Below are 20,077 nucleotides of genomic sequence, written 5' to 3' on the forward strand. Positions count from 1 at the left end.
TCCTAAAAACGTAGTGTAAAGTAAGACTTGGCGTCCGAGTGTTTGGGCCTTTGCTGATTATTGTCACTATCTCCTTGTCTGAAAATTAGGAATAATGGAGGATGCGGGCATCGATCCCGCTACTTCTCGCATGCTAAGCGAGCGCTCTACCATTTGAGCTAATCCCCCTCTACACAAAGCCCTTGGCTGGAATTGCCATAAGGCTGACACTGCATTTAAACGCTTTTAAAACCTCCCAGGACAATGAAAACATGCTACGATAATTATCAAATTATGCCGCAAAATCCTATTACCAAGACGAGGTGGCCGAGTGGTTAAGGCGATGGACTGCTAATCCATTGTGCTCTGCACGCATGGGTTCGAATCCCATTCTCGTCACATTCCTCTTCTATTTGACCAAATAAATTTACAAGTCACCACCATGAAATTCACATCTGTTGCCCTAGTTCCAATTTGGTTGGAGCAAAGGGCTCAGATTGTCAAAACCTCATCCAAAGCCAACCCTGTAATGTAACAGAGGATTCTTCTCCACCCATCAACATACGTTTTTACAACACCTTTAAGGTGATTGAGAAAAATGATTTGGTCAATAAGACGGTCGAAATCAACTAAATGTTTGTAAAAACGTAGTGTAAAGTAAGACTTGACGGCCGAATGTTTGGGCCTTTGCTGATTATTGTCACTATCTCTACAAATTAGGAATAATGGAGAATGCGGGCATCGATCCCGCTACTTCTCGCATGCTAAGCGAGCGCTCTACCATTTGAGCTAATCCCCCTCTACACAGAGCGCTTGGGTGGAATTGCCATAAGGCTGACACTGCATTTAAACGCTTTTAAATCCTCCCAGGACAATGAAAACATGCTACGATAATTATCAAATTATGCCGCAAGCTCAGACCAAACAAGACGAGGTGGCTGAGTGGTTAAGGCGATGGACTGCTAATCCATTGTTCTCTGCACGCATGAGTTCGAATCCCATTCTCGTCGCATTCCACTTTGATTTGACCAAATAAATTTACAAGTCACCACCACGAAATTCACATCTGTTGCCCTAGTTCCAATTTGGTTGGAGCAAAGGGCTCAGATTGTCAAAACCTCATCCAAAGCCAACCCTGTAATGTAACAGAGGATTCTACTCCACCCATCAACATACGTTTTTACAACACCTTTAAGGTGATTGAGAAAAATGATTTGGTCAATAAGACGGTCGAAATCAACTAAATGTTTGTAAAAACGTAGTGTAAAGTAAGACTTGGCGGCCGAATGTTTGGGCCTTTGCTGATTATTGTCACTATCTCTACAAATTAGGAATAATGGAGAATGCGGGCATCGATCCCGCTACTTCTCGCATGCTAAGCGAGCGCTCTACCATTTGAGCTAATCCCCCTCTACACAGAGCGCTTGGGTGGAATTGCCATAAGGCTGACACTGCATTTAAACGCTTTTAAAACCTCCCAGGACAATGAAAACATGCTACGATAATTATCAAATTATGCCGCAAGCTCAGACAAAACAAGACGAGGTGGCCGAGTGGTTAAGGCGATGGACTGCTAATCCATTGTGCTCTGCACGCATGGGTTCGAATCCCATTCTCGTCGCATTGCACTTTTATTTGACCAAATACATTTACAAGTCACCACCTTGAAATTCACATCTTTTGCCCTAGTTCCAATTCGGTTGGAGCAAAGGGCTCAGATTGTCAAGACCTCATCCAAAGCCAACCCTGTAATGCAACAAAGGATTCCAATTCCCAGCTATCGTTTTTTCATTTAATCTTATTGTTTTCCACCAGTCACAGGCAAAATGTCTTCAAACTCACTTGAAGAATGCTCCTGTTGATCACAACACCTCTCCTATGGTTAGCAAGCGCTCCACAATTTGAGCTAGTTTCCCTCTGGATCTAGGTAGGATAAACATAGCTGCTCTTCTCCACCCCTCAACATACATTTTTACAACACCTTTAAGGTGATTGAGAAAAATGATTTGGTCAATTAGAGGGTCGAAATCAACTAAATGTTCCTAAAAACTTAGAGTAAAGTAAGACTTGGCGTCCGAGTGTTTGGGCCTTTGCTGATTATTGTAACTATCTCCTTGTCTGAAAATTAGGAATAATGGAGGATGCGGGCATCGATCCCGCTACTTCTCGCATGCTAAGCGAGCGCTCTACCATTTGAGCTAATCCCCCTCCACACCAAGCCCTTGGGTCGAATTGCCATAAGGCTGACACTGCATTTAAACGCTTTTAAAACCTCCCAGGACAATGAAAACATGCTACGATAATTATCAAATTATGCCGCAAAATCCTATTACCAAGACGAGGTGGCCGAGTGGTTAAGGCGATGAACTGCTAATCCATTGTGCTCTGCACGCATGGGTTCGAATCCCATTCTCGTCGCATTCCTCTTCTATTTGACCAAATAAATTTACAAGTCACCACCACGAAATTCACATCTGTTGCCCTAGTTCCAATTTGGTTGGAGCAAAGGGCTCAGATTGTCAAAACCTCATCCAAAGCTAACCCTGTAATGTAACAGAGGATTCTTCTCCACCCATCAACATACGTTTTTACAACACCTTTAAGGTGATTGAGAAAAATGATTTGGTCAATAAGACGGTCGAAATCAACTAAATGTTTGTAAAAACGTAGTGTAAAGTAAGACTTGGCGGCCGAATGTTTGGGCCTTTGCTGATTATTGTCACTATCTCTACAAATTAGGAATAATGGAGAATGCGGGCATCGATCCCGCTACTTCTCGCATGCTAAGCGAGCGCTCTACCATTTGAGCTAATCCCCCTCTACACAGAGCGCTTGGGTGGAATTGCCATAAGGTTGACACTGCATTTAAACGCTTTTAAAACCTCCCAGGACAATGAAAACATGCTACGATAATTATCAAATTATGCCGCAAGCTCAGACCAAACAAGACGAGGTGGCTGAGTGGTTAAGGCGATGGACTGCTAATCCATTGTGCTCTGCACGCATGGGTTCGAATCCCATTCTCGTCGCATTCCACTTTTATTTGACCAAATACATTTACAAGTCACCACCTTGAAATTCACATCTTTTGCCCTAGTTCCAATTTGGTTGGAGCAAAGGGCTCAGATTGTCAAGACCTCATCCAAAGCCAACCCTGTGATGCAACAAAGGATTCCAATTCCCAGCTATCGTTTTTTCATTTAATCTTATTGTTTTCCACCAGTCACAGGCAAAATGTCTTCAAACTCACTTGAAGAATGCTCCTGTTGACCACAACACCTCTCCTATGGTTAGCAAGCGCTCCACAATTTGAGCTAGTTTCCCTCTGCATCTAGGTAGGATGAACATAGCTGCTCTTCTCCACCCCTCAACATACATTTTTACAACACCTTTAAGGTGATTGAGAAAAATGATTTGGTCAATTAGAGGGTCGAAATCAACTAAATGTTCCTAAAAACGTAGTGTAAAGTAAGACTTGGCGTCCGAGTGTTTGGGCCTTTGCTGATTATTGTCACTATCTCCTTGTCTGAAAATTAGGAATAATGGAGGATGCGGGCATCGATCCCGCTACTTCTCGCATGCTAAGCGAGCGCTCTACCATTTGAGCTAATCCCCCTCTACACAAAGCCCTTGGCTGGAATTGCCATAAGGCTGACACTGCATTTAAACGCTTTTAAAACCTCCCAGGACAATGAAAACATGCTACGATAATTATCAAATTATGCCGCAAAATCCTATTACCAAGACGAGGTGGCCGAGTGGTTAAGGCGATGGACTGCTAATCCATTGTGCTCTGCACGCATGGGTTCGAATCCCATTCTCGTCACATTCCTCTTCTATTTGACCAAATAAATTTACAAGTCACCACCACGAAATTCACATCTGTTGCCCTAGTTCCAATTTGGTTGGAGCAAAGGGCTCAGATTGTCAAAACCTCATCCAAAGCCAACCCTGTAATGTAACAGAGGATTCTTCTCCACCCATCAACATACGTTTTTACAACACCTTTAAGGTGATTGAGAAAAATGATTTGGTCAATAAGACGGTCGAAATCAACTAAATGTTTGTAAAAACGTAGTGTAAAGTAAGACTTGACGGCCGAATGTTTGGGCCTTTGCTGATTATTGTCACTATCTCTACAAATTAGGAATAATGGAGAATGCGGGCATCGATCCCGCTACTTCTCGCATGCTAAGCGAGCGCTCTACCATTTGAGCTAATCCCCCTCTACACAGAGCGCTTGGGTGGAATTGCCATAAGGCTGACACTGCATTTAAACGCTTTTAAATCCTCCCAGGACAATGAAAACATGCTACGATAATTATCAAATTATGCCGCAAGCTCAGACCAAACAAGACGAGGTGGCTGAGTGGTTAAGGCGATGGACTGCTAATCCATTGTTCTCTGCACGCATGAGTTCGAATCCCATTCTCGTCGCATTCCACTTTGATTTGACCAAATAAATTTACAAGTCACCACCACGAAATTCACATCTGTTGCCCTAGTTCCAATTTGGTTGGAGCAAAGGGCTCAGATTGTCAAAACCTCATCCAAAGCCAACCCTGTAATGTAACAGAGGATTCTACTCCACCCATCAACATACGTTTTTACAACACCTTTAAGGTGATTGAGAAAAATGATTTGGTCAATAAGACGGTCGAAATCAACTAAATGTTTGTAAAAACGTAGTGTAAAGTAAAACTTGACGGCCGAATGTTTGGGCCTTTGCTGATTATTGTCACTATCTCTACAAATTAGGAATAATGGAGGATGCGGGCATCGATCCCGCTACTTCTCGCATGCTAAGCGAGCGCTCTACCATTTGAGCTAATCCCCCTCTACACAAAGCGCTTGGGTGGAATTGCCATAAGGCTGACACTGCATTTAAACGCTTTTAAAACCTCCCAGGACAATGAAAACATGCTACGATAATTATCAAATTATGCCGCAAGCTCAGACAAAACAAGACGAGGTGGCCGAGTGGTTAAGGCGATGGACTGCTAATCCATTGTGCTCTGCACGCATGGGTTCGAATCCCATTCTCGTCGCATTGCACTTTTATTTGACCAAATACATTTACAAGTCACCACCTTGAAATTCACATCTTTTGCCCTAGTTCCAATTTGGTTGGAGCAAAGGGCTCAGATTGTCAAGACCTCATCCAAAGCCAACCCTGTAATGCAACAAAGGATTCCAATTCCCAGCTATCGTTTTTTCATTTAATCTTATTGTTTTCCACCAGTCACAGGCAAAATGTCTTCAAACTCACTTGAAGAATGCTCCTGTTGACCACAACACCTCTCCTATGGTTAGCAAGCGCTCCACAATTTGAGCTAGTTTCCCTCTGCATCTAGGTAGGATGAACATAGCTGCTCTTCTCCACCCCTCAACATACATTTTTACAACACCTTTAAGGTGATTGAGAAAAATGATTTGGTCAATTAGAGGGTCGAAATCAACTAAATGTTCCTAAAAACGTAGTGTAAAGTAAGACTTGGCGTCCGAGTGTTTGGGCCTTTGCTGATTATTGTCACTATCTCCTTGTCTGAAAATTAGGAATAATGGAGGATGCGGGCATCGATCCCGCTACTTCTCGCATGCTAAGCGAGCGCTCTACCATTTGAGCTAATCCCCCTCTACACAAAGCCCTTGGCTGGAATTGCCATAAGGCTGACACTGCATTTAAACGCTTTTAAAACCTCCCAGGACAATGAAAACATGCTACGATAATTATCAAATTATGCCGCAAGCTCAGACAAAACAAGACGAGGTGGCCGAGTGGTTAAGGCGATGGACTGCTAATCCATTGTGCTCTGCACGCATGGGTTTGAATCCCATTCTCGTCGCATTGCACTTTTATTTGACCAAATACATTTACAAGTCACCACCTTGAAATTCACATCTTTTGACCTAGTTCCAATTTGGTTGGAGCAAAGGGCTCAGATTGTCAAGACCTCATCCAAAGCCAACCCTGTAATGCAACAAAGGATTCCAATTCCCAGCTATCGTTTTTTCATTTAATCTTATTGTTTTCCACCAGTCACAGGCAAAATGTCTTCAAACTCACTTGAAGAATGCTCCTGTTGATCACAACACCTCTCCTATGGTTAGCAAGCGCTCCACAAGTTGAGCTAGTTTCCCTCTGCATCTAGGTAGGATAAACATAGCTGCTCTTCTCCACCCCTCAACATACATTTTTACAACACCTTTAAGGTGATTGAGAAAAATGATTTGGTCAATTAGAGGGTCGAAATCAACTAAATGTTCCTAAAAACGTAGAGTAAAGTAAGACTTGGCGTCCGAGTGTTTGGGCCTTTGCTGATTATTGTCACTATCTCCTTGTCTGAAAATTAGGAATAATGGAGGATGCGGGCATCGATCCCGCTACTTCTCGCATGCTAAGCGAGCGCTCTACCATTTGAGCTAATCCCCCTCTACACAGAGCGCTTGGGTGGAATTGCCATAAGGCTGACACTGCATTTAAACGCTTTTAAAACCTCCCAGGACAATGAAAACATACTACGATAATTATCAAATTATGCCGCAAAATCCTATTACCAAGACGAGGTGGCAGAGTGGTTAAGGCTATGGACTGCTAATCCGTTGAGCTCTGCACGCATGGGTTCGAATCCCATTCTCGTCGCATTCCTCTTCTATTTGACCAAATAAATTTACAAGTCACCACCACGAAATTCACATCTGTTGCCCTAGTTCCAATTTGGTTGGAGCAAAGGTCTCAGATTGTCAAAACCTCATCCAAAGCCAACCCTGTAATGTAACAGAGGATTCTTCTCCACCCATCAACATACGTTTTTACAACACCTTTAAGGTGATTGAGAAAAATGATTTGGTCAATAAGACGGTCGAAATCAACTAAATGTTTGTAAAAACGTAGTGTAAAGTAAGACTTGGCGGCCGAATGTTTGGGCCTTTGCTGATTATTGTCACTATCTCTACAAATTAGGAATAATGGAGAATGCGGGCATCGATCCCGCTACTTCTCGCATGCTAAGCGAGCGCTCTACCATTTGAGCTAATCCCCCTCTACACAGAGCGCTTGGGTGGAATTGCCATAAGGCTGACACTGCATTTAAACGCTTTTAAAACCTCCCAGGACAATGAAAACATGCTACGATAATTATCAAATTATGCCGCAAGCTCAGACCAAACAAGACGAGGTGGCCGAGTGGTTAAGGCGATGGACTGCTAATCCATTGTGCTCTGCACACATGGGTTCGAATCCCATTCTCGTCGCATTCCACTTTTATTTGACCAAATACATTTACAAGTCACCACCTTGAAATTCACATCTTTTGCCCTAGTTCCAATTTGGTTGGAGCAAAGGGCTCAGATTGTCAAGACCTCATCCAAAGCCAACCCTGTGATGCAACAAAGGATTCCAATTCCCAGCTATCGTTTTTTCATTTAATCTTATTGTTTTCCACCAGTCACAGGCAAAATGTCTTCAAACTCACTTGAAGAATGCTCCTGTTGACCACAACACCTCTCCTATGGTTAGCAAGCGCTCCACAATTTGAGCTAGTTTCCCTCTGCATCTAGGTAGGATGAACATAGCTGCTCTTCTCCACCCCTCAACATACATTTTTACAACACCTTTAAGGTGATTGAGAAAAATGATTTGGTCAATTAGAGGGTCGAAATCAACTAAATGTTCCTAAAAACGTAGTGTAAAGTAAGACTTGACGGCCGAATGTTTGGGCCTTTGCTGATTATTGTCACTATCTCTACAAATTAGGAATAATGGAGGATGCGGGCATCGATCCCGCTACTTCTCGCATGCTAAGCGAGCGCTCTACCATTTGAGCTAATCCCCCTCTACACAAAGCCCTTGGCTGGAATTGCCATAAGGCTGACACTGCATTTAAACGCTTTTAAAACCTCCCAGGACAATGAAAACATGCTACGATAATTATCAAATTATGCCGCAAAATCCTATTACCAAGACGAGGTGGCCGAGTGGTTAAGGCGATGGACTGCTAATCCATTGTGCTCTGCACGCATGGGTTCGAATCCCATTCTCGTCGCATTCCTCTTCTATTTGACCAAATAAATTTACAAGTCACCACCACGAAATTCACATCTGTTGCCCTAGTTCCAATTTGGTTGGAGCAAAGGGCTCAGATTGTCAAAACCTCATCCAAAGCCAACCCTGTAATGTAACAGAGGATTCTTCTCCACCCATCAACATACGTTTTTACAACACCTTTAAGGTGATTGAGAAAAATGATTTGGTCAATAAGACGGTCGAAATCAACTAAATGTTTGTAAAAACGTAGTGTAAAGTAAGACTTGACGGCCGAATGTTTGGGCCTTTGCTGATTATTGTCACTATCTCTACAAATTAGGAATAATGGAGAATGCGGGCATCGATCCCGCTACTTCTCGCATGCTAAGCGAGCGCTCTACCATTTGAGCTAATCCCCCTCTACACAGAGCGCTTGGGTGGAATTGCCATAAGGCTGACACTGCATTTAAACGCTTTTAAATCCTCCCAGGACAATGAAAACATGCTACGATAATTATCAAATTATGCCGCAAGCTCAGACCAAACAAGACGAGGTGGCTGAGTGGTTAAGGCGATGGACTGCTAATCCATTGTTCTCTGCACGCATGAGTTCGAATCCCATTCTCGTCGCATTCCACTTAGATTTGACCAAATAAATTTACAAGTCACCACCACGAAATTCACATCTGTTGCCCTAGTTCCAATTTGGTTGGAGCAAAGGGCTCAGATTGTCAAAACCTCATCCAAAGCCAACCCTGTAATGTAACAGAGGATTCTACTCCACCCATCAACATACGTTTTTACAACACCTTTAAGGTGATTGAGAAAAATGATTTGGTCAATAAGACGGTCGAAATCAACTAAATGTTTGTAAAAACGTAGTGTAAAGTAAGACTTGACGGCCGAATGTTTGGGCCTTTGCTGATTATTGTCACTATCTCTACAAATTAGGAATAATGGAGGATGCGGGCATCGATCCCGCTACTTCTCGCATGCTAAGCGAGCGCTCTACCATTTGAGCTAATCCCCCTCTACACAAAGCCCTTGGCTGGAATTGCCATAAGGCTGACACTGCATTTAAACGCTTTTAAAACCTCCCAGGACAATGAAAACATGCTACGATAATTATCAAATTATGCCGCAAAATCCTATTACCAAGACGAGGTGGCCGAGTGGTTAAGGCGATGGACTGCTAATCCATTGTGCTCTGCACGCATGGGTTCGAATCCCATTCTCGTCGCATTCCTCTTCTATTTGACCAAATAAATTTACAAGTCACCACCACGAAATTCACATCTGTTGCCCTAGTTCCAATTTGGTTGGAGCAAAGGGCTCAGATTGTCAAAACCTCATCCAAAGCCAACCCTGTAATGTAACAGAGGATTCTTCTCCACCCATCAACATACGTTTTTACAACACCTTTAAGGTGATTGAGAAAAATGATTTGGTCAATAAGACGGTCGAAATCAACTAAATGTTTGTAAAAACGTAGTGTAAAGTAAGACTTGACGGCCGAATGTTTGGGCCTTTGCTGATTATTGTCACTATCTCTACAAATTAGGAATAATGGAGAATGCGGGCATCGATCCCGCTACTTCTCGCATGCTAAGCGAGCGCTCTACCATTTGAGCTAATCCCCCTCTACACAGAGCGCTTGGGTGGAATTGCCATAAGGCTGACACTGCATTTAAACGCTTTTAAATCCTCCCAGGACAATAAAAACATGCTACGATAATGATCAAATTATGCCGCAAAATCCTATTACCAAGACGAGGTGGCCGAGTGGTTAAGGCGATGGACTGCTAATCCATTGTGCTCTGCACGCATGGGTTCGAATCCCATTCTCGTCACATTCCTCTTCTATTTGACCAAATAAATTTACAAGTCACCACCACGAAATTCACATCTGTTGCCCTAGTTCCAATTTGGTTGGAGCAAAGGGCTCAGATTGTCAAAACCTCATCCAAAGCCAACCCTGTAATGTAACAGAGGATTCTTCTCCACCCATCAACATACGTTTTTACAACACCTTTAAGGTGATTGAGAAAAATGATTTGGTCAATAAGACGGTCGAAATCAACTAAATGTTTGTAAAAACGTAGTGTAAAGTAAGACTTGACGGCCGAATGTTTGGGCCTTTGCTGATTATTGTCACTATCTCTACAAATTAGGAATAATGGAGAATGCGGGCATCGATCCCGCTACTTCTCGCATGCTAAGCGAGCGCTCTACCATTTGAGCTAATCCCCCTCTACACAGAGCGCTTGGGTGGAATTGCCATAAGGCTGACACTGCATTTAAACGCTTTTAAATCCTCCCAGGACAATGAAAACATGCTACGATAATTATCAAATTATGCCGCAAGCTCAGACCAAACAAGACGAGGTGGCTGAGTGGTTAAGGCGATGGACTGCTAATCCATTGTTCTCTGCACGCATGAGTTCGAATCCCATTCTCGTCGCATTCCACTTTGATTTGACCAAATAAATTTACAAGTCACCACCACGAAATTCACATCTGTTGCCCTAGTTCCAATTTGGTTGGAGCAAAGGGCTCAGATTGTCAAAACCTCATCCAAAGCCAACCCTGTAATGTAACAGAGGATTCTACTCCACCCATCAACATACGTTTTTACAACACCTTTAAGGTGATTGAGAAAAATGATTTGGTCAATAAGACGGTCGAAATCAACTAAATGTTTGTAAAAACGTAGTGTAAAGTAAAACTTGACGGCCGAATGTTTGGGCCTTTGCTGATTATTGTCACTATCTCTACAAATTAGGAATAATGGAGGATGCGGGCATCGATCCCGCTACTTCTCGCATGCTAAGCGAGCGCTCTACCATTTGAGCTAATCCCCCTCTACACAAAGCGCTTGGGTGGAATTGCCATAAGGCTGACACTGCATTTAAACGCTTTTAAAACCTCCCAGGACAATGAAAACATGCTACGATAATTATCAAATTATGCCGCAAGCTCAGACAAAACAAGACGAGGTGGCCGAGTGGTTAAGGCGATGGACTGCTAATCCATTGTGCTCTGCACGCATGGGTTCGAATCCCATTCTCGTCGCATTGCACTTTTATTTGACCAAATACATTTACAAGTCACCACCTTGAAATTCACATCTTTTGCCCTAGTTCCAATTTGGTTGGAGCAAAGGGCTCAGATTGTCAAGACCTCATCCAAAGCCAACCCTGTAATGCAACAAAGGATTCCAATTCCCAGCTATCGTTTTTTCATTTAATCTTATTGTTTTCCACCAGTCACAGGCAAAATGTCTTCAAACTCACTTGAAGAATGCTCCTGTTGACCACAACACCTCTCCTATGGTTAGCAAGCGCTCCACAATTTGAGCTAGTTTCCCTCTGCATCTAGGTAGGATGAACATAGCTGCTCTTCTCCACCCCTCAACATACATTTTTACAACACCTTTAAGGTGATTGAGAAAAATGATTTGGTCAATTAGAGGGTCGAAATCAACTAAATGTTCCTAAAAACGTAGTGTAAAGTAAGACTTGGCGTCCGAGTGTTTGGGCCTTTGCTGATTATTGTCACTATCTCCTTGTCTGAAAATTAGGAATAATGGAGGATGCGGGCATCGATCCCGCTACTTCTCGCATGCTAAGCGAGCGCTCTACCATTTGAGCTAATCCCCCTCTACACAAAGCCCTTGGCTGGAATTGCCATAAGGCTGACACTGCATTTAAACGCTTTTAAAACCTCCCAGGACAATGAAAACATGCTACGATAATTATCAAATTATGCCGCAAGCTCAGACAAAACAAGACGAGGTGGCCGAGTGGTTAAGGCGATGGACTGCTAATCCATTGTGCTCTGCACGCATGGGTTTGAATCCCATTCTTGTCGCATTGCACTTTTATTTGACCAAATACATTTACAAGTCACCACCTTGAAATTCACATCTTTTGACCTAGTTCCAATTTGGTTGGAGCAAAGGGCTCAGATTGTCAAGACCTCATCCAAAGCCAACCCTGTAATGCAACAAAGGATTCCAATTCCCAGCTATCGTTTTTTCATTTAATCTTATTGTTTTCCACCAGTCACAGGCAAAATGTCTTCAAACTCACTTGAAGAATGCTCCTGTTGATCACAACACCTCTCCTATGGTTAGCAAGCGCTCCACAAGTTGAGCTAGTTTCCCTCTGCATCTAGGTAGGATAAACATAGCTGCTCTTCTCCACCCCTCAACATACATTTTTACAACACCTTTAAGGTGATTGAGAAAAATGATTTGGTCAATTAGAGGGTCGAAATCAACTAAATGTTCCTAAAAACGTAGAGTAAAGTAAGACTTGGCGTCCGAGTGTTTGGGCCTTTGCTGATTATTGTCACTATCTCCTTGTCTGAAAATTAGGAATAATGGAGGATGCGGGCATCGATCCCGCTACTTCTCGCATGCTAAGCGAGCGCTCTACCATTTGAGCTAATCCCCCTCTACACAGAGCGCTTGGGTGGAATTGCCATAAGGCTGACACTGCATTTAAACGCTTTTAAAACCTCCCAGGACAATGAAAACATACTACGATAATTATCAAATTATGCCGCAAAATCCTATTACCAAGACGAGGTGGCAGAGTGGTTAAGGCTATGGACTGCTAATCCGTTGAGCTCTGCACGCATGGGTTCGAATCCCATTCTCGTCGCATTCCTCTTCTATTTGACCAAATAAATTTACAAGTCACCACCACGAAATTCACATCTGTTGCCCTAGTTCCAATTTGGTTGGAGCAAAGGTCTCAGATTGTCAAAACCTCATCCAAAGCCAACCCTGTAATGTAACAGAGGATTCTTCTCCACCCATCAACATACGTTTTTACAACACCTTTAAGGTGATTGAGAAAAATGATTTGGTCAATAAGACGGTCGAAATCAACTAAATGTTTGTAAAAACGTAGTGTAAAGTAAGACTTGGCGGCCGAATGTTTGGGCCTTTGCTGATTATTGTCACTATCTCTACAAATTAGGAATAATGGAGAATGCGGGCATCGATCCCGCTACTTCTCGCATGCTAAGCGAGCGCTCTACCATTTGAGCTAATCCCCCTCTACACAGAGCGCTTGGGTGGAATTGCCATAAGGCTGACACTGCATTTAAACGCTTTTAAAACCTCCCAGGACAATGAAAACATGCTACGATAATTATCAAATTATGCCGCAAGCTCAGACCAAACAAGACGAGGTGGCCGAGTGGTTAAGGCGATGGACTGCTAATCCATTGTGCTCTGCACACATGGGTTCGAATCCCATTCTCGTCGCATTCCACTTTTATTTGACCAAATACATTTACAAGTCACCACCTTGAAATTCACATCTTTTGCCCTAGTTCCAATTTGGTTGGAGCAAAGGGCTCAGATTGTCAAGACCTCATCCAAAGCCAACCCTGTGATGCAACAAAGGATTCCAATTCCCAGCTATCGTTTTTTCATTTAATCTTATTGTTTTCCACCAGTCACAGGCAAAATGTCTTCAAACTCACTTGAAGAATGCTCCTGTTGACCACAACACCTCTCCTATGGTTAGCAAGCGCTCCACAATTTGAGCTAGTTTCCCTCTGCATCTAGGTAGGATGAACATAGCTGCTCTTCTCCACCCCTCAACATACATTTTTACAACACCTTTAAGGTGATTGAGAAAAATGATTTGGTCAATTAGAGGGTCGAAATCAACTAAATGTTCCTAAAAACGTAGTGTAAAGTAAGACTTGACGGCCGAATGTTTGGGCCTTTGCTGATTATTGTCACTATCTCTACAAATTAGGAATAATGGAGGATGCGGGCATCGATCCCGCTACTTCTCGCATGCTAAGCGAGCGCTCTACCATTTGAGCTAATCCCCCTCTACACAAAGCCCTTGGCTGGAATTGCCATAAGGCTGACACTGCATTTAAACGCTTTTAAAACCTCCCAGGACAATGAAAACATGCTACGATAATTATCAAATTATGCCGCAAAATCCTATTACCAAGACGAGGTGGCCGAGTGGTTAAGGCGATGGACTGCTAATCCATTGTGCTCTGCACGCATGGGTTCGAATCCCATTCTCGTCGCATTCCTCTTCTATTTGACCAAATAAATTTACAAGTCACCACCACGAAATTCACATCTGTTGCCCTAGTTCCAATTTGGTTGGAGCAAAGGGCTCAGATTGTCAAAACCTCATCCAAAGCCAACCCTGTAATGTAACAGAGGATTCTTCTCCACCCATCAACATACGTTTTTACAACACCTTTAAGGTGATTGAGAAAAATGATTTGGTCAATAAGACGGTCGAAATCAACTAAATGTTTGTAAAAACGTAGTGTAAAGTAAGACTTGACGGCCGAATGTTTGGGCCTTTGCTGATTATTGTCACTATCTCTACAAATTAGGAATAATGGAGAATGCGGGCATCGATCCCGCTACTTCTCGCATGCTAAGCGAGCGCTCTACCATTTGAGCTAATCCCCCTCTACACAGAGCGCTTGGGTGGAATTGCCATAAGGCTGACACTGCATTTAAACGCTTTTAAATCCTCCCAGGACAATGAAAACATGCTACGATAATTATCAAATTATGCCGCAAGCTCAGACCAAACAAGACGAGGTGGCTGAGTGGTTAAGGCGATGGACTGCTAATCCATTGTTCTCTGCACGCATGAGTTCGAATCCCATTCTCGTCGCATTCCACTTAGATTTGACCAAATAAATTTACAAGTCACCACCACGAAATTCACATCTGTTGCCCTAGTTCCAATTTGGTTGGAGCAAAGGGCTCAGATTGTCAAAACCTCATCCAAAGCCAACCCTGTAATGTAACAGAGGATTCTACTCCACCCATCAACATACGTTTTTACAACACCTTTAAGGTGATTGAGAAAAATGATTTGGTCAATAAGACGGTCGAAATCAACTAAATGTTTGTAAAAACGTAGTGTAAAGTAAGACTTGACGGCCGAATGTTTGGGCCTTTGCTGATTATTGTCACTATCTCTACAAATTAGGAATAATGGAGGATGCGGGCATCGATCCCGCTACTTCTCGCATGCTAAGCGAGCGCTCTACCATTTGAGCTAATCCCCCTCTACACAAAGCCCTTGGCTGGAATTGCCATAAGGCTGACACTGCATTTAAACGCTTTTAAAACCTCCCAGGACAATGAAAACATGCTACGATAATTATCAAATTATGCCGCAAAATCCTATTACCAAGACGAGGTGGCCGAGTGGTTAAGGCGATGGACTGCTAATCCATTGTGCTCTGCACGCATGGGTTCGAATCCCATTCTCGTCGCATTCCTCTTCTATTTGACCAAATAAATTTACAAGTCACCACCACGAAATTCACATCTGTTGCCCTAGTTCCAATTTGGTTGGAGCAAAGGGCTCAGATTGTCAAAACCTCATCCAAAGCCAACCCTGTAATGTAACAGAGGATTCTTCTCCACCCATCAACATACGTTTTTACAACACCTTTAAGGTGATTGAGAAAAATGATTTGGTCAATAAGACGGTCGAAATCAACTAAATGTTTGTAAAAACGTAGTGTAAAGTAAGACTTGACGGCCGAATGTTTGGGCCTTTGCTGATTATTGTCACTATCTCTACAAATTAGGAATAATGGAGAATGCGGGCATCGATCCCGCTACTTCTCGCATGCTAAGCGAGCGCTCTACCATTTGAGCTAATCCCCCTCTACACAGAGCGCTTGGGTGGAATTGCCATAAGGCTGACACTGCATTTAAACGCTTTTAAATCCTCCCAGGACAATAAAAACATGCTACGATAATGATCAAATTATGCCGCAAGATCCTATTAAACAAGACGAGGTGGCCGAGTGGTTAAGGCGATAGACTGCTAATCCATTGTGCTCTGCACGCATGGGTTCGAATCCCATTCTCGTCGCATTCCTCTTCTATTTGACCAAATAAATTTACAAGTCACCACCACGAAATTCACATCTGTTGCCCTAGTTCCAATTTGGTTGGAGCAAAGGGCTCAGATTGTCAAAACCTCATCCAAAGCCAACCCTGTAATGTAACAGAGGATTCTACTCCACCCATCAACATACGTTTTTACAACACCTTTAAGGTGATTGAGAAAAATGATTTGGTCAATTAGAGGGTCGAAATCAACTAAATGTTCCTAAAAACGTAGTGTAAAGTAAGACTTGGCGTCCGAGTGTTTGGGCCTTTGCTGATTATTGTCACTATCTCCTTGTCTGAAAATTAGGAATAATGGAGGATGCGGGCATCGATCCCGCTACTTCTCGCATGCTAAGCGAGCGCTCTACCATTTGAGCTAATCCCCCTCTACACAAAGCCCTTGGCTGGAATTGCCATAAGGCTGACACTGCATTTAAACGCTTTTAAAACCTCCCAGGACAATGAAAACATGCTACGATAATTATCAAATTATGCCGCAAAATCCTATTACCAAGACGAGGTGGCCGAGTGGTTAAGGCGATGGACTGCTAATCCATTGTGCTCTGCACGCATGGGTTCGAATCCCATTCTCGTCACATTCCTCTTCTATTTGACCAAATAAATTTACAAGTCACCACCACGAAATTCACATCTGTTGCCCTAGTTCCAATTTGGTTGGAGCAAAGGGCTCAGATTGTCAAAACCTCATCCAAAGCCAACCCTGTAATGTAACAGAGGATTCTTCTCCACCCATCAACATACGTTTTTACAACACCTTTAAGGTGATTGAGAAAAATGATTTGGTCAATAAGACGGTCGAAATCAACTAAATGTTTGTAAAAACGTAGTGTAAAGTAAGACTTGACGGCCGAATGTTTGGGCCTTTGCTGATTATTGTCACTATCTCTACAAATTAGGAATAATGGAGAATGCGGGCATCGATCCCGCTACTTCTCGCATGCTAAGCGAGCGCTCTACCATTTGAGCTAATCCCCCTCTACACAGAGCGCTTGGGTGGAATTGCCATAAGGCTGACACTGCATTTAAACGCTTTTAAATCCTCCCAGGACAATGAAAACATGCTACGATAATTATCAAATTATGCCGCAAGCTCAGACCAAACAAGACGAGGTGGCTGAGTGGTTAAGGCGATGGACTGCTAATCCATTGTTCTCTGCACGCATGAGTTCGAATCCCATTCTCGTCGCATTCCACTTTGATTTGACCAAATAAATTTACAAGTCACCACCACGAAATTCACATCTGTTGCCCTAGTTCCAATTTGGTTGGAGCAAAGGGCTCAGATTGTCAAAACCTCATCCAAAGCCAACCCTGTAATGTAACAGAGGATTCTACTCCACCCATCAACATACGTTTTTACAACACCTTTAAGGTGATTGAGAAAAATGATTTGGTCAATAAGACGGTCGAAATCAACTAAATGTTTGTAAAAACGTAGTGTAAAGTAAAACTTGACGGCCGAATGTTTGGGCCTTTGCTGATTATTGTCACTATCTCTACAAATTAGGAATAATGGAGGATGCGGGCATCGATCCCGCTACTTCTCGCATGCTAAGCGAGCGCTCTACCATTTGAGCTAATCCCCCTCTACACAAAGCGCTTGGGTGGAATTGCCATAAGGCTGACACTGCATTTAAACGCTTTTAAAACCTCCCAGGACAATGAAAACATGCTACGATAATTATCAAATTATGCCGCAAGCTCAGACAAAACAAGACGAGGTGGCCGAGTGGTTAAGGCGATGGACTGCTAATCCATTGTGCTCTGCACGCATGGGTTCGAATCCCATTCTCGTCGCATTGCACTTTTATTTGACCAAATACATTTACAAGTCACCACCTTGAAATTCACATCTTTTGCCCTAGTTCCAATTTGGTTGGAGCAAAGGGCTCAGATTGTCAAGACCTCATCCAAAGCCAACCCTGTAATGCAACAAAGGATTCCAATTCCCAGCTATCGTTTTTTCATTTAATCTTATTGTTTTCCACCAGTCACAGGCAAAATGTCTTCAAACTCACTTGAAGAATGCTCCTGTTGACCACAACACCTCTCCTATGGTTAGCAAGCGCTCCACAATTTGAGCTAGTTTCCCTCTGCATCTAGGTAGGATGAACATAGCTGCTCTTCTCCACCCCTCAACATACATTTTTACAACACCTTTAAGGTGATTGAGAAAAATGATTTGGTCAATTAGAGGGTCGAAATCAACTAAATGTTCCTAAAAACGTAGTGTAAAGTAAGACTTGGCGTCCGAGTGTTTGGGCCTTTGCTGATTATTGTCACTATCTCCTTGTCTGAAAATTAGGAATAATGGAGGATGCGGGCATCGATCCCGCTACTTCTCGCATGCTAAGCGAGCGCTCTACCATTTGAGCTAATCCCCCTCTACACAAAGCCCTTGGCTGGAATTGCCATAAGGCTGACACTGCATTTAAACGCTTTTAAAACCTCCCAGGACAATGAAAACATGCTACGATAATTATCAAATTATGCCGCAAGCTCAGACAAAACAAGACGAGGTGGCCGAGTGGTTAAGGCGATGGACTGCTAATCCATTGTGCTCTGCACGCATGGGTTTGAATCCCATTCTTGTCGCATTGCACTTTTATTTGACCAAATACATTTACAAGTCACCACCTTGAAATTCACATCTTTTGACCTAGTTCCAATTTGGTTGGAGCAAAGGGCTCAGATTGTCAAGACCTCATCCAAAGCCAACCCTGTAATGCAACAAAGGATTCCAATTCCCAGCTATCGTTTTTTCATTTAATCTTATTGTTTTCCACCAGTCACAGGCAAAATGTCTTCAAACTCACTTGAAGAATGCTCCTGTTGATCACAACACCTCTCCTATGGTTAGCAAGCGCTCCACAAGTTGAGCTAGTTTCCCTCTGCATCTAGGTAGGATAAACATAGCTGCTCTTCTCCACCCCTCAACATACATTTTTACAACACCTTTAAGGTGATTGAGAAAAATGATTTGGTCAATTAGAGGGTCGAAATCAACTAAATGTTCCTAAAAACGTAGAGTAAAGTAAGACTTGGCGTCCGAGTGTTTGGGCCTTTGCTGATTATTGTCACTATCTCCTTGTCTGAAAATTAGGAATAATGGAGGATGCGGGCATCGATCCCGCTACTTCTCGCATGCTAAGCGAGCGCTCTACCATTTGAGCTAATCCCCCTCTACACAGAGCGCTTGGGTGGAATTGCCATAAGGCTGACACTGCATTTAAACGCTTTTAAAACCTCCCAGGACAATGAAAACATACTACGATAATTATCAAATTATGCCGCAAAATCCTATTACCAAGACGAGGTGGCAGAGTGGTTAAGGCTATGGACTGCTAATCCGTTGAGCTCTGCACGCATGGGTTCGAATCCCATTCTCGTCGCATTCCTCTTCTATTTGACCAAATAAATTTACAAGTCACCACCACGAAATTCACATCTGTTGCCCTAGTTCCAATTTGGTTGGAGCAAAGGTCTCAGATTGTCAAAACCTCATCCAAAGCCAACCCTGTAATGTAACAGAGGATTCTTCTCCACCCATCAACATACGTTTTTACAACACCTTTAAGGTGATTGAGAAAAATGATTTGGTCAATAAGACGGTCGAAATCAACTAAATGTTTGTAAAAACGTAGTGTAAAGTAAGACTTGGCGGCCGAATGTTTGGGCCTTTGCTGATTATTGTCACTATCTCTACAAATTAGGAATAATGGAGAATGCGGGCATCGATCCCGCTACTTCTCGCATGCTAAGCGAGCGCTCTACCATTTGAGCTAATCCCCCTCTACACAGAGCGCTTGGGTGGAATTGCCATAAGGCTGACACTGCATTTAAACGCTTTTAAAACCTCCCAGGACAATGAAAACATGCTACGATAATTATCAAATTATGCCGCAAGCTCAGACCAAACAAGACGAGGTGGCCGAGTGGTTAAGGCGATGGACTGCTAATCCATTGTGCTCTGCACACATGGGTTCGAATCCCATTCTCGTCGCATTCCACTTTTATTTGACCAAATACATTTACAAGTCACCACCTTGAAATTCACATCTTTTGCCCTAGTTCCAATTTGGTTGGAGCAAAGGGCTCAGATTGTCAAGACCTCATCCAAAGCCAACCCT

The 20,077-nt window shown here is 43.0% G+C and overlaps 30 non-coding genes across 30 annotated transcripts; all 30 read left to right on the top strand.

The window, feature by feature from the left end:
* Positions 1–296: 296 nt before the first annotated feature.
* On the top strand, positions 297–378 carry trnas-gcu (transfer RNA serine (anticodon GCU)). Its single transcript has one exon. It is a non-coding gene; the product is annotated as a tRNA-Ser (tRNA).
* Positions 379–907: 529 nt separating this feature from the next.
* Positions 908–989, top strand: trnas-gcu (transfer RNA serine (anticodon GCU)). Its single transcript has one exon. It is a non-coding gene; the product is annotated as a tRNA-Ser (tRNA).
* A 529-nt stretch (positions 990–1,518) lies between these two features.
* Positions 1,519–1,600, top strand: trnas-gcu (transfer RNA serine (anticodon GCU)). The gene has a single exon. It is a non-coding gene; the product is annotated as a tRNA-Ser (tRNA).
* A 715-nt stretch (positions 1,601–2,315) lies between these two features.
* Positions 2,316–2,397, top strand: trnas-gcu (transfer RNA serine (anticodon GCU)). The gene has a single exon. It is a non-coding gene; the product is annotated as a tRNA-Ser (tRNA).
* Positions 2,398–2,926: 529 nt separating this feature from the next.
* Positions 2,927–3,008, top strand: trnas-gcu (transfer RNA serine (anticodon GCU)). Its single transcript has one exon. It is a non-coding gene; the product is annotated as a tRNA-Ser (tRNA).
* Positions 3,009–3,723: 715 nt separating this feature from the next.
* Positions 3,724–3,805, top strand: trnas-gcu (transfer RNA serine (anticodon GCU)). The gene has a single exon. It is a non-coding gene; the product is annotated as a tRNA-Ser (tRNA).
* Positions 3,806–4,334: 529 nt separating this feature from the next.
* trnas-gcu (transfer RNA serine (anticodon GCU)) lies at positions 4,335–4,416 on the top strand. Its single transcript has one exon. It is a non-coding gene; the product is annotated as a tRNA-Ser (tRNA).
* Positions 4,417–4,945: 529 nt separating this feature from the next.
* Positions 4,946–5,027, top strand: trnas-gcu (transfer RNA serine (anticodon GCU)). Its single transcript has one exon. It is a non-coding gene; the product is annotated as a tRNA-Ser (tRNA).
* A 716-nt stretch (positions 5,028–5,743) lies between these two features.
* trnas-gcu (transfer RNA serine (anticodon GCU)) lies at positions 5,744–5,825 on the top strand. The gene has a single exon. It is a non-coding gene; the product is annotated as a tRNA-Ser (tRNA).
* Positions 5,826–6,540: 715 nt separating this feature from the next.
* On the top strand, positions 6,541–6,622 carry trnas-gcu (transfer RNA serine (anticodon GCU)). The gene has a single exon. It is a non-coding gene; the product is annotated as a tRNA-Ser (tRNA).
* Positions 6,623–7,151: 529 nt separating this feature from the next.
* On the top strand, positions 7,152–7,233 carry trnas-gcu (transfer RNA serine (anticodon GCU)). Its single transcript has one exon. It is a non-coding gene; the product is annotated as a tRNA-Ser (tRNA).
* Positions 7,234–7,942: 709 nt separating this feature from the next.
* On the top strand, positions 7,943–8,024 carry trnas-gcu (transfer RNA serine (anticodon GCU)). The gene has a single exon. It is a non-coding gene; the product is annotated as a tRNA-Ser (tRNA).
* Positions 8,025–8,553: 529 nt separating this feature from the next.
* trnas-gcu (transfer RNA serine (anticodon GCU)) lies at positions 8,554–8,635 on the top strand. Its single transcript has one exon. It is a non-coding gene; the product is annotated as a tRNA-Ser (tRNA).
* A 528-nt stretch (positions 8,636–9,163) lies between these two features.
* On the top strand, positions 9,164–9,245 carry trnas-gcu (transfer RNA serine (anticodon GCU)). Its single transcript has one exon. It is a non-coding gene; the product is annotated as a tRNA-Ser (tRNA).
* Positions 9,246–9,773: 528 nt separating this feature from the next.
* trnas-gcu (transfer RNA serine (anticodon GCU)) lies at positions 9,774–9,855 on the top strand. The gene has a single exon. It is a non-coding gene; the product is annotated as a tRNA-Ser (tRNA).
* A 529-nt stretch (positions 9,856–10,384) lies between these two features.
* trnas-gcu (transfer RNA serine (anticodon GCU)) lies at positions 10,385–10,466 on the top strand. The gene has a single exon. It is a non-coding gene; the product is annotated as a tRNA-Ser (tRNA).
* A 529-nt stretch (positions 10,467–10,995) lies between these two features.
* trnas-gcu (transfer RNA serine (anticodon GCU)) lies at positions 10,996–11,077 on the top strand. The gene has a single exon. It is a non-coding gene; the product is annotated as a tRNA-Ser (tRNA).
* Positions 11,078–11,793: 716 nt separating this feature from the next.
* trnas-gcu (transfer RNA serine (anticodon GCU)) lies at positions 11,794–11,875 on the top strand. The gene has a single exon. It is a non-coding gene; the product is annotated as a tRNA-Ser (tRNA).
* Positions 11,876–12,590: 715 nt separating this feature from the next.
* trnas-gcu (transfer RNA serine (anticodon GCU)) lies at positions 12,591–12,672 on the top strand. Its single transcript has one exon. It is a non-coding gene; the product is annotated as a tRNA-Ser (tRNA).
* A 529-nt stretch (positions 12,673–13,201) lies between these two features.
* Positions 13,202–13,283, top strand: trnas-gcu (transfer RNA serine (anticodon GCU)). The gene has a single exon. It is a non-coding gene; the product is annotated as a tRNA-Ser (tRNA).
* Positions 13,284–13,992: 709 nt separating this feature from the next.
* On the top strand, positions 13,993–14,074 carry trnas-gcu (transfer RNA serine (anticodon GCU)). The gene has a single exon. It is a non-coding gene; the product is annotated as a tRNA-Ser (tRNA).
* A 529-nt stretch (positions 14,075–14,603) lies between these two features.
* trnas-gcu (transfer RNA serine (anticodon GCU)) lies at positions 14,604–14,685 on the top strand. The gene has a single exon. It is a non-coding gene; the product is annotated as a tRNA-Ser (tRNA).
* A 528-nt stretch (positions 14,686–15,213) lies between these two features.
* On the top strand, positions 15,214–15,295 carry trnas-gcu (transfer RNA serine (anticodon GCU)). The gene has a single exon. It is a non-coding gene; the product is annotated as a tRNA-Ser (tRNA).
* A 529-nt stretch (positions 15,296–15,824) lies between these two features.
* On the top strand, positions 15,825–15,906 carry trnas-gcu (transfer RNA serine (anticodon GCU)). The gene has a single exon. It is a non-coding gene; the product is annotated as a tRNA-Ser (tRNA).
* Positions 15,907–16,440: 534 nt separating this feature from the next.
* Positions 16,441–16,522, top strand: trnas-gcu (transfer RNA serine (anticodon GCU)). Its single transcript has one exon. It is a non-coding gene; the product is annotated as a tRNA-Ser (tRNA).
* Positions 16,523–17,051: 529 nt separating this feature from the next.
* Positions 17,052–17,133, top strand: trnas-gcu (transfer RNA serine (anticodon GCU)). The gene has a single exon. It is a non-coding gene; the product is annotated as a tRNA-Ser (tRNA).
* Positions 17,134–17,662: 529 nt separating this feature from the next.
* trnas-gcu (transfer RNA serine (anticodon GCU)) lies at positions 17,663–17,744 on the top strand. Its single transcript has one exon. It is a non-coding gene; the product is annotated as a tRNA-Ser (tRNA).
* A 716-nt stretch (positions 17,745–18,460) lies between these two features.
* trnas-gcu (transfer RNA serine (anticodon GCU)) lies at positions 18,461–18,542 on the top strand. Its single transcript has one exon. It is a non-coding gene; the product is annotated as a tRNA-Ser (tRNA).
* A 715-nt stretch (positions 18,543–19,257) lies between these two features.
* Positions 19,258–19,339, top strand: trnas-gcu (transfer RNA serine (anticodon GCU)). Its single transcript has one exon. It is a non-coding gene; the product is annotated as a tRNA-Ser (tRNA).
* A 529-nt stretch (positions 19,340–19,868) lies between these two features.
* Positions 19,869–19,950, top strand: trnas-gcu (transfer RNA serine (anticodon GCU)). The gene has a single exon. It is a non-coding gene; the product is annotated as a tRNA-Ser (tRNA).
* Positions 19,951–20,077: the final 127 nt, after the last annotated feature.

The sequence above is a fragment of the Pungitius pungitius genome, chromosome 12 (assembly GCF_949316345.1).
Source record: "Pungitius pungitius chromosome 12, fPunPun2.1, whole genome shotgun sequence".
NCBI classification, from domain to species: Eukaryota; Metazoa; Chordata; class Actinopteri; order Perciformes; family Gasterosteidae; genus Pungitius; species Pungitius pungitius.